A 15,747-nucleotide genomic window follows, 5' to 3' on the forward strand; every position below is an offset into this window, starting at 1 on the left:
GCCCCTGTCACAACCTATACACAACGCACCTAGAAACTTTCCAACTCCTCTCTGGGGTTAGGCGGATAACAGGCTGAGAGGTTTTACACGTCACTCAATCACTGTATGCGTTGCGAAATTGCCAGGTTCCATTGCCTTTATCACGGTTCATTTAAAACCATGTATAATGTATAACCTATGAGAATTTCCCCTCAAGCCATAATGATTGCTGCGAGAATTATAAATGCGGTAGTGTATCCATTGCTATGGCACCGCAGTTCAATTGGATGTTCGAGTCAGCATCTTGCGCACTTTGTATGGAAGGTTTATTATTTAATGGTCCTTGAGTAATCGTTTCAATCCTTACGATCATCTAATAGGTACGTTATCGATGTTGCTTCGGGCCGTCTCGTACTGGCACACGCGAGGAAAACAGCCCAAACCAGCTGGGGTCAGGTAGGCGAACTCCAACTGCTGCTGGCACCTCGGTGCTACATGCACCGCATGCGTTTCTGAGGTTATCATCTCGCTTGCACCTTGAGCCGGGTGTGTTACAGCGTTGAAGAAAGTCAGCTGAGGCAATAGCATAGCCATCCTCCAAGCTTCACATGTTTGAGGATTCAAAAATAATTCATGGACCATCGGCATAAGATCAGAGAGTCACTTTCATTTGAGAACCACAATGCTATCGAACACGGCGCCGTTATTATAGGCATTGTTTAGCTATCTGTAACTGATTCCGTCTCGTCTCGCTGGCATTAGCACCATTTGTACAACAAGAGTTGCTTTCGTCAAAGAGCCTTTGAATTGGGGGTTGTACTGTAAAGCAGTAAAAGATGTATGCCGTGGTGGGGGGGGGGGCGCCCTGGTCAGAGTTGAATTTGATGCAGATTATGTATGTATGAATAGATTATAGACCAGCTAATCCTGTGAGGTTGCTTCTCCGGCTTGTTTTCATTTCTAGGACTGAGGTAGGAGTGCCTTGAATCCTACTTTAATATTCAGCCCGATCCCTAAGAGAGATTCTTTATGAGCACGGGCCGGCCCGGCTCACAGATGTATGTCAACAGGAGTAACCTCCATATTGTCTTTTGCCATTGACCTCTCGGCTTCCTACTTCACGGAACAAGGAGGTATCTTGAAGACGTCACAGCCAGTCCTTGGCCTTTAATAAGTCATCATGAAAAGCATTCCCTTCTGTTAGGCTCCAATCAAAATAACACAATATTTGCTCAGTGAATTTATAGCAGACTAATTGCATTATGGTTTGATTGTTTTGCATGTGACTTACATTCTGTAATTAAAAAAAGTCTATATGTCCCACAAGGTTTACTCTTGTGAATAAAGTTAATTAGCTGAGGTGTTACTGTTGTGATGTGAGAGACTGATTTACTGGGTTGCAACTGTAATGAAAGCAATAGTCCTTGTCATACAAATAGTTACATGTTTTTGTTATTACAGATACATTTCAGTTTTACATTTTTTTTGTCAACAATGTCTATTTTTTTTTTTATTCGTTGGATGTATTATAATAATATTTGCATCTGCATCAGAGCTACGGGAGATGTCTAGTTCAAGTGACGCACACATCCTCTGGTTTGTTTTGGAGATGCATCTAATTCCAAGAAAGTGCGGCTTTGTGATGCAGAATCTCTAAAGGTTACGCTGTTACTAACACATAATCCATTATTAAAAGTCTTGGAATACATGCAGTAAGAACATGCTTCTTAAATCCCTGAATCCCCGTCCTTATAACATGTGAATAGCTTGTTAAATCTACACTGACATACTCATTAAGTGGAATACAAAACTGAAGGTCATTTTAAAGTTGCATTTTCAATCAAAATCCAATCACTTCAACAAAAACAGTTTCAATGTTTGCATTCTTCATGTTTCATGTTAGCGCGATAGCAGAATTCTACTGAATGCCGTTTTGATTTTCTGTGATATTCTATTTCTGCCTTTCGTGCTGCGACTCTACGGCACGGATTAACTGGTTAAGAAAGGAAACCTTCCTTTGCGTGTCATATTCACTTTGTACAAGTCTCTGCAGCAAATACAATGGGTGGGCTATTTTTGTAACACAGAGCACAGACTGAGGAAGAAAAAAAAAAAAATGACTGGCCTTTCTTGGACCTGAATTGGTGTACCCTTTCCTAAACCCTAATCTCTCTCAGGTTGAGTGAAGTTGTTCTTTATTTTCCCTGACAGGGATATACTGGCTGCAGCTGCCTCCTCCACACCAGCAACACATAAAAGCAGGAAACAGTAGCTATATTTTAAACATGTTATTACACCGCTTAGTTAAAGGACCATACTGTTTTTATATTGTATGTTTATATTAATCAGAATGTCATGAATGTCCATCTTAGGTCTGGAACATGTTTTCCTTCTATGCTGAGTAAAAGTAGGCCACAGGCAATATTTCTAAAAGTCAGAAAACTGATCTTTTTGTTGTAAAATGTTGTGTCGACACATACAGGTGAACTAATAACTATGTTGTGGGTGAAACCACAGTGTTATTTGCTGAATAGGATGGTTTGTACTGAGTTTAATGATGGACAACACTGTCATGGTGAATTCTCTATTCTGTAGGTCTGACTCCTAACCCTTCCAAAAGTTGTTCTTTTCCACCACGGTTCACATGGACTGCTTCTATAGGCCCTCTCTGGTGTATAATTATCTGCGCTAGACGTGCCAAGTTGACATTTTTTTCCCGTGCATCATTTCAAGCTTCGAGTTTCAAACGCAAAAGAAACGGCTGACAGCTGCCTGTCAAGCCCTCCACTGGTACAGGATCGAACCGGTCTGGACTACAAAGAGCCCCAACTACTCTCCAGCTCTGTTCCAAAATGTATTTTGCTGTGTAATGTTTTTTATTGTCACCAATCCATGTGAACAGCTGAGACATGACGTTAGGATATTCTGTTCATGTTCTGAGCTAAATGGGCGTGTACGACTCAAACGCACCTTTTCTTCACCGCAGCAACGCAATTGCTATTCTCGCGCTCGCTAAATTGCTCGAATAGTCCGCTTCTGCCGGCATAGCGGCATGTGATTGTCACCTGCTGTCACTTCAATCCAGATCTGGACAGACTTTGTTTTTTTTTGTTTTGTTTTTAATTGGAGGTGGGGTGACTTTTATCTCCTACCTCAGGAATAATTGCACAATTACCTTCAGTTGTTTTCCTTGCACCTGTTTGTGTAATTGAAGCTCAGTCCACCTTGTATTTTATAACATTATCCTTGAGTCCTATTTTAGCCTAAACAATTATCATCTCTCAATTATTTCCTGGCAGCGGTTGCCTATTACAGAACCGCCTCCTATATTTTTTGGTAATGTCTCAAATGCTGTCCGGAAAAAAAAAAGGCGTCCGGATACAGAGGAGCAGGACAAAGAGTTTACTGTGGACCTTCCACTGGAATAGTTATAAAAGCAACCCAATAGGTTGATTGATAAGAGGACATTCAAAATGTTACTGGAGCCACAAAATCCACATTTGTCCAACGGGGAAGATGCCTAGATTCTAAATACTAGAATACAGCAGGAACCCTTTGTTTTACCCTGTGCGATTTCTATATTGTTCTTGTGGATCCACCAATAAGGGGTCTTTGTTCTAATGTGTGTGACAGGGAGTGATTAAGGAAGATATAGCACTAATAGCCAGAGTTAAGGTAATTACCACACCAATAAGTCCATAATGTTATATAACGATTATTCAGCACTTTTCTTTTTGCACAATAATTTGGTTTCCTCACAGCCCGAAGCAAATGGGAACCACAGCAGTGCAATACACAGAACACATTTCAGTACTGAAAAGTACAGTCTGGTACCTCGCTGCTAAAGTAAATGCTGTTTAAAAGCACTGCCACATTGGTTTCAACGCTTCACATCGTTCATAGCAATTCTCATAACAGTCGTAATAAATGGGTTTACAGAAGGCATTAAAGGAGGAGAGACGATGGAACAGACAGACGAGGCTAAAATCATGCTACACAAACTATAGATATAACAAAAAAAAAATGAAGAGTTGAGATTACAAAGAAGTCTCTCCGAGACACTTCTTGTTGCAAATGACATCCAGCCATAGCGTGCGCCAAAGTGTGAGTATGGATCATCTAGCAGGAAGACATGAATGATGATGTTTCCATCATTCAAAAGCGCCTCCCTCTCATGTCATCATTATGTCGCTATCATTCACCGACTAATCTCGCACAAATTATTGTGTATTCTTTTAAAAGCCTGCAAGGAGGGAAAACAATTTCCACCAAACGCTCACACGCTCAGCGAAGAGCCTAATTGCAGCTGCCAAAACATCGTCTGTGTGTGTACGAGTAGGCACTTATTCCCCTTCATGTTACACCCGTGGAGTGAGTGACAAATTGCATCACCTCTATTTCCTGCTCATCAGCCTTGTGTAGCGCCAACACTTGTGAGTGACATCAGCTATCTTATCGGCGGTCGCTTTGGTTTTTGCCGCTCATGGCTGCCTGTCAGATCGGGGTCAGACATTGTTTGTGTAAATAATTCATATTTGTTCTTTTCCTGAAGTACCTGACAGGTATAGTTTTCTATGGCGCCACCATTCATTCATCGACACTGGTCTGGATTTAGCCCGCAGTCCATCCGTTCATCCATACAGCGAGGATGAATAGGCCCTTAAACAGCACTTTCAAATTTAGAAACCAGCAACGGCTGTCTTGAGACTAGTGCCTCCCCCCCCCCCCCCCCCCTGTATCCACACTGGCAGAGTGGACTGGATCAATACAAGGTTAAGGTTTAATCCCTGAAACACCCATCAATCAATACAGGAAGTCACCCATTTGAGTGCCTTCTTTCGACACGGAACAATAATTCCCAGTAACGGACGCCGGGCCTGCCTCTCCTCTCTCTCGTCTTCTCTGCTCTCCGTCCACGGCTGCACTCTGATAATCCAGACGGCTGCAGACTCATGCAGCCTCTCTCTATTGTCCCGAGCTCTTATCTCCCTGCACAATACCGGCGCCTCCTTAAAAGCACAAAGCGCCAACTTGTTTCCCCTCACCCCTCAAAATGTGAACTTTGAGCTCTGACGCAGCGGCGCTCAGACTACCCATTTTCTGGGAGAGACTTCAAAAGTTGCTTTGTGTGTGTGTGTGTGTGTGTGTGTGTGTGTGTGTGTGTGTTAGCCGTCTGTTGTCTATTAGCACGTCTTTGTGTTGTTTCATGGACTGGAATTTGTGTTTGATGGCAGGAAAAATCAAATCCAAAACAACAGTTTGCTTGGTGCGCATGCATAGGTTCATTTTATTGTGATAAAATGAAGAAATACATAATTGTGAATGTCTATGCCTCTGATGAAGTGTCTTTTCAGTTGAAGTAAGACTGTGCATTCCTAATGTGTCTCCTTCTCTCTTCTAATCCCCCACACAGTTTTGGATTGATAATGTCACACACACACACACACACACACACACACACACACACACAGGCGTGTTGTCTTTCAGCACATTAATAAACAATAGGTCATTGCATAGCAATTGGCTCATTGTTTCAAATATGTAGATAGCACAGTACGAGATAGAAACATAGCTGTGCGTGTCTGGGTTATTAGTGCTGCTTGCGGTGTTGATGGGTTTGGAAAGGTCAGTGAACAAAGTGAACATAATGTCCTGACATTTAGAACTGAGAGACTGCAAAAGATAATAATGTTTTTGATGACTCAAAAGACCAAAAACAAAAAAAGGTGCCTTAATGCATAAACCAAAGAGAATCTGCAAAGTTGCTTGAGATGTTAGTACTAACTTGTGTTTTCAAATCCTAGTTTGCTCTGTGTGCAGCATTAATTGCCTACTCCGCGCCCTGTCTTGTGCTGGATGACCCGTTATGGCCTTCTTGACAGACGCTCTATATTTTAAATATTTGCAACGTCTCGGCCGTGCCTCGATCTAAAAAAAAATGTGCGCGATTCTGCTTTAAAGACTAAAATGTACACGTTGATTCTGCAAAAGCCTTCTTTGAAGTGGCTGAGGGGAATTAAGTCATAGAGTAGTTTTCTTTTACTGTTATTGTCAGACTGCGGCACGCTGCGCAGAGAAAAGGTCAGCGCATTGTACTCCGAGCTTTTCATAGGAAACAAAAACAGTGAAGGCCTGTTGTTTAATTGTTGATATTGTGCAGGTTTTTTTTTTTTTACAAAGAAATCACCAGCAGCTACGCAGTCTTGTGTCAAACTAGGATACATCTTTCAGCGTGCAACCTCTGTCTCAAACATCCTGGAATTGTTTCGTTTTTACAGAAACTATTACCGCCACTTTTCTGGTGAAGACTTTTAAATTGTCACCGCTTATCAATCACAAGAACTAGGCTTTTAATTTCACCCATCGTTCCCTTTCCTCCACATTTTCCCCCATCTATATAATTGACTTTTTGCAGGTTTCAGCTATTTCTGGACTGCCCCCTTCCACCCCCACCACCACCACCCCCCACACACACACACACAAACACACACCTAAACTCACACAGCTCTGGGTACATTCACTCTTATTTTCCAGAGAGACACTCTGGGCTTCAGGGTCCAAGTGTACCTGCAACTGCTGACCCGTGTTATCAGCCCGCCTCAGCAACCAGGCCCCCCTCAAAATTAATCCTGACGCCGTCACGCCACCCCCTCGCTCACACTGATGGCTCCCTCTTTGGGTGACAATCCCCTCTGGATCCTCAGCAGTCGGGACTCAGTCACGCTCACCTGCATACCCCGGTCCCACGAGACACTCCTATCAATTTAAAAAGGGAAGACAGAGTGACCAGGATTACAGCCGGTGCAGCGTTAATTATAAGCTTTTTTAATGAATGGGAGGTAGGAGGCTTGGAGGCCAGGTGGAACAGCCACACAAGACAAATCCGATTATCCAGGAACGGTTTGTTTCTCTTTCAAGCTCTCCGTCTCCCTCACTCCGTGTTTTGTGGAATAATTTCTCAGCTCCGCTACAGAAAGCAGAGACATTTGTTTTTGGTGTCTGTTTTATGCTCCAAATCTATTTCTGCACATGCTGTCGCAGCTTCTCAAGGGGCTGTAGTTCCTTTATTTGTACTGAAGATGAACTACCTGGAACATTACCGATTAATTCTGTGTACAGAAGATGAGAGGTGTCTTTTCAGCGAAAGCAACTTTAGCCATTTCTGCTTTTTCACCCCCCCCCCCCCCCCCCCCCCCCCTCCCTTGGAGACGTGTCTCATTCTTATTGAGCATGTTCACATCAATAAATAGAACAAAAAATTTAAAAAAAGCCTGTCATTTTTTTACCCTTTGTGCTATTGTTCTGCGTTAATTTGACATCCTCTGAGATCCCTTATCATGTCTGATGAAATATTTATGGATGTAAAAAAAAATAGTGAAAATGATCTGGCTAACAATGCAATGCTCTGTGGCTTTGTTTCATGTCATCACATCAATTAGCTTCATTTTACCCTGAAGGCTTTTGATTAGCTTTGAACAGGGACATGTGTGAGCAGGTGAATGACGCATGAATATCCAGATATACCAAATGAAACACCTTTCACATCCTTAGAGCAGCTTTGACGCACCATTCTATGTTAAACGTCAGGGTCTGTTCACATTAAACTACATCAGCGGCGTTCCTAGATGCTTGCTTGTCCCTGACTGACTGGGTTGTGTTGATACACAGTAGATGTGAGGCTGAGCTGACATAGATCACAGCGAGCACTGATTCTGGATCAGAGATTAGATTTTAAAGTTGAGCAACACAGTGGAGACGGGAGCTGTGGGTCACAGCTTTGTATGGTTCCATTTTTCCTAAGCACTCACCAAGAAATACGGCAACTGAGATGATTTAGGAATTTGCAGATTGCGCGTCAAATCAAAATTACACTTAGAAGTACAGACTTCCTCTCAGTAACGGTGTTTGACGTAACTAATTCGATCAAGAGATTCGCTGAAGCTCGTCCATATTTAAACATTCTGGTGCCACATTTTTTTTTGCCGTTTTCAAATTGACCCTGTCTGATCACATTTGCTTTGTAATTAATCACTGTGATTCGACAATCGTGTAAAGACGACGCGTGCTTCCAGGCCAGCTAATACAATGATTCGATTTACAACTATTCAGAAACAAAAGAGAGAACAAAAGAAAGCGCCACAATACAGAGATTAGAACGATTTTAAACCAAACTCAAACCAAGTCCCCACTTTTGTGAGAGAAATGAAAAAGATCCTCAGGAGTCCATGAATGCTATCAGTTAACCGATCTTTTTCGCGGTGAGGCTGGGTGGCGTGGCTGAGTTCTCTCCTGCCCTTATCAATGCTGTGACCCCCGTCAGCTTGCTTAACTACTGCACCTACAGCACATGGAGGCGGGCAGAAAGAGCCATAGTGTGTTCCGTGACACAACGATAAACATGCAGCTGATTGAGTTCACGACCCCGACTTCGGGAGCAGACCAAGACTGCCAGACTGTTTGAGGTGCTGGCAGAGTACAGAGAAACCTCTCTCTGTCAAATACAGCCCCGCACAACATCTTGTTTCTTTCATTTTCTTGAAGGATTGCATAAAACATGTGGTTTGTTTCAGCGATATGATTATTGGCAAGGCACCATAGTTGAGTTTGACATTCGTCTGCTTATGTGCAGGGTGTTTTTCAAGGTTTCGAGTCAGTGGATATTCCCGAGCCTAGACATGAAGAACGGTTTGTTTTTTGAGACATTCAGATGAAATGAATGAGAGTTCACAACAATGAACTGTAAGAGAAGGCATCTAGAAATCACTTGACAGATGGTAATGTGCAGGAGATGGTCAAGTTCAACATCCACCCACACGAGCAGAATGTTTTCACATTAATGTGTTATCATATTTTACATTGCCCATAGAGAATCATCATGCCTCTTTGTCACTTTTTGTCTCAAAGCCTGAAATCAAAACCTATTTCAATGTTATTTCCAGCTTTATTTACACATTTCACATAACACCATTCAACTAACAAAAAAAAAAGAAACAGTTCTGAAAATGAAGACGAATTGAAAAACTAGAATAGCAGGATAGCAAAGTTCTACTGCTTTGCAGAGCCACATTGTGCTTTGATTGCAGCCATCAGTCTCGTTGGATATGACAGATTTACACACCTAGATTGGGGAATATTTGTACATTTGTCCTTGCAGAATTGTTTGAGTTTAATCATATTTTGTGGAGAGCGATGATTGACTGCTCTCTTCAAATTCATCCACAGATTTTTTTTTTGAAATCGAATTAAGGCCAGGGCTCTGACTTGGCCATTGGTTACTCAAGGATATTCACCATGCCATCCTCAGGCCACTGCATGTTTTTTATTATTTCTTTGCTGCGGTGTGTTTAAGGCCATTGCCATGCTGCAAGGTAAGTTTATTTGTATAGCACATTTCAACAACAAGGTAATTCAAAGTGCTTCACACTGGAAGGTGAACACCCCCCCCCCCCCCCCCCCCCCCCCTCCCTGCTCATCTTCTGCTGTCTAGCCGGGGGGCACAAGCTGGACTTTGCCAGACCAAGTCGTAAACAGGAATTTGTCAGGTCCGCCTGGTGTAGATGGCCAATCACAGCGCAGTAGTAGTACCTGCCAATCACAGCACATTAAGGCGGGACTTGGTGCAAAGTGGGTACAAAGAAATGACACACAGAGCTTGTCCGATTCCCACACGGGGTGTGTTTAACATGTGGGTGTACTTGGTACTTTTTGAAGAAGATGATGGTGATCGGTTGAACCTGATCGAGTTTATAATGGTTAATCTTAGGGGATGATCACATATCCAAACCAGGTATTTTATTAATAAAATATTAATAATTGTGAGAATCTTATTTTCACTTTAATGTTGAGGCTATGTGTAAATATGACTGGGATAAAACATTTGATTTTTTTTTTTTATTGTACAGGGTGTAATGAGACAAACATTATGCTAAGCATTTTTGACAGGGTGTGATGATTTTCCATAAGCATTGTATATTCGCTCCTATGCTGATACCAGCAGGTTTTGTAGCTTAGGTCGGGCTTGATCACCCAACACGATGCACTGATGATCACTTCAGTGTAGTGTTGAGCTTGTTTTTGGTAACTGTACAGGTTGTCATATTAGCAGCTATTCTGAGCTGGGTAATGCTAAGATTCTGTCAGGTTGTTTTGTACAAACTTGCGGATGTCTTCCACTTTTTTAAACTTCCCGAGGTTTTAAAAGAAAAAGAAAAGCCTCACAGCTACTATACATGTGCAGTGAGATGGCAAAACACTGTCAGGCTAGACGCACCGCAGATGATGCATCTAAATACTCTCTGGGATAGATAAGGAAACCAATGCCTGTGATGTAGGCTATAGAGCAAACGCTCTATGGTTGTGTCAAGAGGGCGTTTGGCGTTGGACTGGAGGATAGTGCCAAACGGGTGAAGTAACCAGCTCTCGACGGAAGGTGTGAAGCATGAGGCAGGTTGAGGGTGGAGGACGCTGTGGGAAACACTTCTGTCTTTGGGCTGAACTCTATGGAGTGGAGCAGAGACATCTGTAGAGGACAGGTCTGTAGAGGACAGGTCTGTAGAGGACAGGCCTGTAGAGGACAGGCCTGTAGAGGACAGGTCTGTAGAGGACAGGTCTGTAGAGGACTAATCCTGACACTAAGTCTAATACAATAACCCTCATGCCTTCATAAAGGTACATCCAGTGTTTGTCAAAACTGCTTTAGAAAGTTGTTGATTCAAATTTAGGGTCATTTTAAACGCAGCTTGTGGTGCAGTTGAATTGTATTTGGACATAAGGAGAGTTTTTTGTAATATTTAGTGTTTGCTTGATGATATAAAAGTGATGAACACATTTTTTTAAACACTTCCCCAATACAACTCTACAGCGTGACACACTGTCAGGTCACGGCATTGTCTGGTTTGAGCATTGTCTGTGTTTTTGTCATCAAACTTTAACTTTTTGACAGTGTAGTTTTGGTTAATTGTAACATTTTGTCTAATACTGCGTTTGTTTTTACTTAGTTCCACACTCTCGTATTCACTTCTGGTTGAAAAAAAAACAAGATGTCGACAGCCAAAATGCTGAACTCGAGATTTTAAAAGCGGCAGTCCACAGACCAATGAGTGATCCACTTCTTATATTAAGTCTATGATCTGAACAGACCAACAGTGCTGCCACCAGCATTGCTGAAAAACTGCGTTGCCTTTTTAAAGTTCAGATACTGAACATACTGGGCTGTATCTTCAGACGTCTGTTCAAACAATTTGTTCTGGTTTCCCGGATGTTGTCTTTGTTTTTCTTGAGGTAAACGATGATTATTGCAATACCAACTATATCTAGATCCAGAAATCCCCAAGAGGTGAGAAAACAGTACAGAGGTAGCACACACACACACACTGGCTGTAATAGAAGTCCGGGGTTGAGATTGGATAGAGATTAAATGAATTGCTTGTCCCTTGTTGAAACTGCATGTTCACAATTGATTTTGCTCCACCCACCAGGAGCACCTTTCTTCCATCCTATTTGTGGACTTTTATTTAGTTAGTAGCCGGCCAGGGAAGGAGAAGTGCAGTTACACGGACAAGCTCATTTGAGCCACCGTGGAATGGCACGGCAGAGCACTTAAAAGCCTTGGGAAATAAGGTCTGGGTCACTGGAATCTGGGGGTTTTCAGGAACGTGGCCAGGAAGGTCAATAAGGGAGCGAAGCTTAGAGGTGGGGCCAGTGGGGAAGGGGTTGGGGTTGGATGGGAGACAAGGGCAGGAGGCGTTAATAGAATCCGAGTTTCCTCTGGATGAGCTCTCGGAACAGGCTTGGCTGGAAGGTTGGCATGTAATCATCGAATGTCATAGGAGAGTAAAATCCTGAGCTGTTACTCTTGGAATGCACTCTTGTCTTTGATATTACTGTCATGTGTCACAGGCAGGGACAAATCACGACTGTAAGCCTTGCAGTTTAATGTAAAGTTCAGAAACAACAACCACCCTCGTACCATAATAAGTAATAAAATGCATAAGCGGCGTTGCCCTCCCCCTCTATAGCGGCAACAAATCCAAATCCGGGACACAGAATAATCCCTTTTTATATGCAGAGAAAGTTCCTCTGAGATCTTCCTGCTAAGATAAGACACAATAGATGTCTGTATCTCCTGCACACCTCTGCGATGCAAAACAGCTGCAATGCATCATATGAAAGAAATATAATCTTAAGAATGTCATTGTATGAGGTGTCAGATTTCACTGTGCTGCGGTATCAAATGTTTATATCAGTGTCTCTTTCTTTCTTCCCCCCACCTCAGACCCCGTAGGCTGACTCTTGTGCCAACCTCTGTGGGAACATCAGTGGGTGCAGGGTACTCGACAGAGCCAGAGCCAGGGAGTTAATACCACTCAGTGCTGCTGGAGGTGTGACACAGTCCCAGCCCTCTGCACATTGATTCACACAGGATTAATCCACTGCATGATGCTCCGGGCGTGAGGCCTGGCACAGCTGATTTACTGTCCCTGTCAGACTTAACATCTTTGGAGGCCTCCTCTGCCCTGCTTCTGTCTTCTGTGGAAGGACTTGGAAAAAAAAAACAAAAAAAAAAACATCTGCCACTGCACCAACCGGATCACCCAAAGGGATGACTGGCAGTCAGCTGGCTCAGGTACTTGCAAACCATGCCGTTTAAGATGCTGTGTATTCACGTGTAATTGCAGTTTGGGAGTTGGTTTTGAGGAAACGTAGTCATTTCTGTGTTTTATTCTAAGGTGCAGCTATACGATGTCTGTCATATCTGTCACAACCATTGTTCATTATGTCAAAGGAAACTATGACAAAGATATTAGCTGACAACCTAAAAAAAGACCAAACTACAAAGACCTTTTTCCCATCAGCAAATAAAAAAACTAAACAATAGTGTGAAGACGGACGAATGGACAAATGAACTGCATGCATGTGCAGCATATATGCAGTCGGTAATGTACTATCTCCGTCTGTAATAGTATCTGTTGTTACCAGTATTTGGATGAAAAAGATTTATGGACTAAAGTCATCGACAACCCACTGAGAATTAGACGAGAAGCAGCAAAAAAAACAGTGGGAAGAAAATACAGAAACATTCAGTCAGCATGCTGACGTTTATAAATAGGTAAGCTAATGAAACGTTATGAAGTACTCTGACTTTAATGCTACGCTCAGAGCCAATCTTTTGTGCCGCTGGAAGGAATGGGTAAGTACCCGGATTAATGGTGACGGTCGGCCATTTAATTCTCTCTAGATATCGGTTAAAGAAATAGCCATAACCTTTTAGCGTCTCCTCTCAAGCCATACCCAGACAATCAACAATATTTTAGTGAACAAGTGAGTGAATCCACTTCTGAGTAGCTTCTCTGCTCTGCAGTGCGGGCCACCAGTAGCTGCGGCAATGCTCGTGAGAGAGACAGTGGTCCTGTTCAAACAGCCCGAGTTTGGAAATGATTACTGGATTAACTGCGGAGATCAGTCTGCCGTATTAATGCAGATCAGAGTGACGCGGAAGGCGAGCGCACAGGGCCCGTAACTGTACACAACAACAGTTGTCACGGAAGCGAGCTTGTCGTCCATCCGCCACACCCTTACAAATTTTACTTCAAAACTACTTCCTGCTTTTGGCAGTGATCATTGACATTAGATGTAAATTGTGAGGTGCAGATTCGTCCAGTATGGATTCAGGATACTGGGCTCTTTTTGGAATTGCAAATACACAGTGTGTCTCAGAGCTGTCATCATCTGTTCAGCCAACAACACCCGTAAGTGTTTACAGTTCTAAATAGACGAGCGGTAATTGAATAGAGACGGACGGCAATGTTCTCAAATATCTCTCCATATAGGGACAGATGAATGCAGATGTGATTTAAAGAAATACAAACAGCTGTGTTGCGCATTCCAATGCGTTCATGGTCATTCTTGTCAATGAAAACATCAGCACAAAAATCGGCTTCTTTAGGGGTGAGAATGAATTTGTGTTTTTATATTGCCAAACCCAATCAACACCGTTTACATGCACCACAACCTGAATGTACTGGATGCGGTACACAAAGAAGAACACGGGAATGTGGGCAGGAGATTCAAGCTAAGCATGCGAAGAGAGAACGAGCTGGTTGGCTACGAGTTTGGCGTCTCTGGAAAACGTACTGGGTTCAAATGCCTTTGTTTGCACTCCAGACAGAACTGTCTGTTTGGCTTATTTAAAGAGGGGCTGGAGGACCACATGGTGATTGTTCAGAGCCTTGGCATACCAAATTAGCTTTTGCCATTCATTTGGAAAGATCTAATCAAACATTAATTATTGTGACCACCTGTGAAAGAGATGGCTGTGGAGTGTTGCTCATCTGTTCCCTTATGGTAGCTGCAGGGTTCTTACTTCATGAATCCAGCGAGTGAGTCCCAAACAAGGACCACAAGAGACAGAGAAGCAGATTGCATTCCATCACATCACGGAGTATCTAATAGGATGCACAGCAGCATCTGAGCCACACTGCTGTTTGCGAGGTTTTCTGTGACCACTGAGAGCCTGGCATGATTCCTTTGACCCAGATATTTAGCAGCTTAAGCGCTTCTCTCTTTTTTTTTTTTCAAAGATTTTCCGGATAGCCTGCATTCCCCCCCCCCTGCTAATGACACAAACTGGATGAGTCCAAGGCTGAGCTGTACGAACACGATTGCCACGAGCTCTTTAAACTGAGGGAACTTGAAGATGTTGTTATATCTAACACTATGCTAATCTGAAATGTCTGTCTTTGAAAAACAATAGCTGGAAGCCTTGGGGTCATGCTTGTTTTCATCGCTTGTTTTTTGTTTCAGGACCATGTTTCCCAATCAGTTGTGACACATTGCGTCAGCCTATGGAAAGCGCTGCTTGTTCCATGAATAGTGGAATTAGAATGGCTGGAGGGAGGATGAAATCTGGGTGCAGTCAGGTATGGCTTCCAGAGCAGTGCAGCCCAAGAGGCTGGCTAGTAATCAGCAACAGAGGTGTCTAATAGGCATAGGGCTGTGTAAGTGCCAGACAACTCTGCTCATTCATCCAAACAGAATAAATTCTCTGGCCATCACAAAATGTGAGACAAAGGCATCTTTAATAAAACAAAAGACAACGGTTGGATTCATTATTTAAAGTGGATGAGTTCTTTAAATCAGCGAGAACAAGTAACCCTAAAACTATTCTGTTTGTGGATGGAATTCAAAGAGCTGTATGCTGAAAGGCCAAAGAAACAGGAAGCAGCGTTCCACCTCTACTGGGTCCTCCATACAATCTAAATATACAGTTATCAGTTGTATATAGCTGACGGCCAGCAGAGAGGGGATGTGTATACATCCATCCATTCTCTTTAACCACTTATCCTGTTCAGGGACATTAGGCGAAGGCAGGGTACACCCTGGACGGGTGTCCAGACTATCGCAGGGCCGACATATATAGACAGACAGACAACCTCCCACGCTCACATCCACACCGACGGGCAATTTAGAGTCTCAGTTAACATAGGGTGCATGTCTTTGGACTGTGGGAGGAAGAGTTCTCGGAGAGAACCCACGCTGCCAAAGGGGAACATACAAACTCCACACAGACGGCCCGTCTAGCCCGGGATATATATATGTATATATATGTATATATATATATATATATATGTATATATATATATGTATATATATGTATTTATATGGAAGCCTGCAGCCTCTTGGCATTCGATTTTAGCATCTTTTTGGTTTTGAAATGTCTTAAAACATACCAAACAGACATAGTGTGTCTTTCACATTTCACCTTTAAAA

The 15,747-nt window shown here is 42.8% G+C and overlaps 1 protein-coding gene across 1 annotated transcript in view; it reads left to right on the forward strand.

The window, feature by feature from the left end:
* The window catches only part of thsd7ba (thrombospondin, type I, domain containing 7Ba), a 144,354-nt gene that overhangs the window by 15,638 nt on the left and 112,969 nt on the right, over nucleotides 1–15,747 (forward strand). Inside the window, exon 2 of the mRNA XM_068737933.1 lies at nucleotides 12,254–12,604. The gene's annotated coding sequence lies outside the window, so the exon portion shown is untranslated. The remainder of the gene's footprint in view (nucleotides 1–12,253; nucleotides 12,605–15,747) is intronic.

The sequence above is a fragment of the Cebidichthys violaceus genome, unplaced genomic scaffold, assembly GCF_023349555.1.
Source record: "Cebidichthys violaceus isolate CVI_PGR_0920_01 unplaced genomic scaffold, fCebVio1.0.p SCAF_11, whole genome shotgun sequence".
Classification (NCBI taxonomy): domain Eukaryota; kingdom Metazoa; phylum Chordata; class Actinopteri; order Perciformes; family Stichaeidae; genus Cebidichthys; species Cebidichthys violaceus.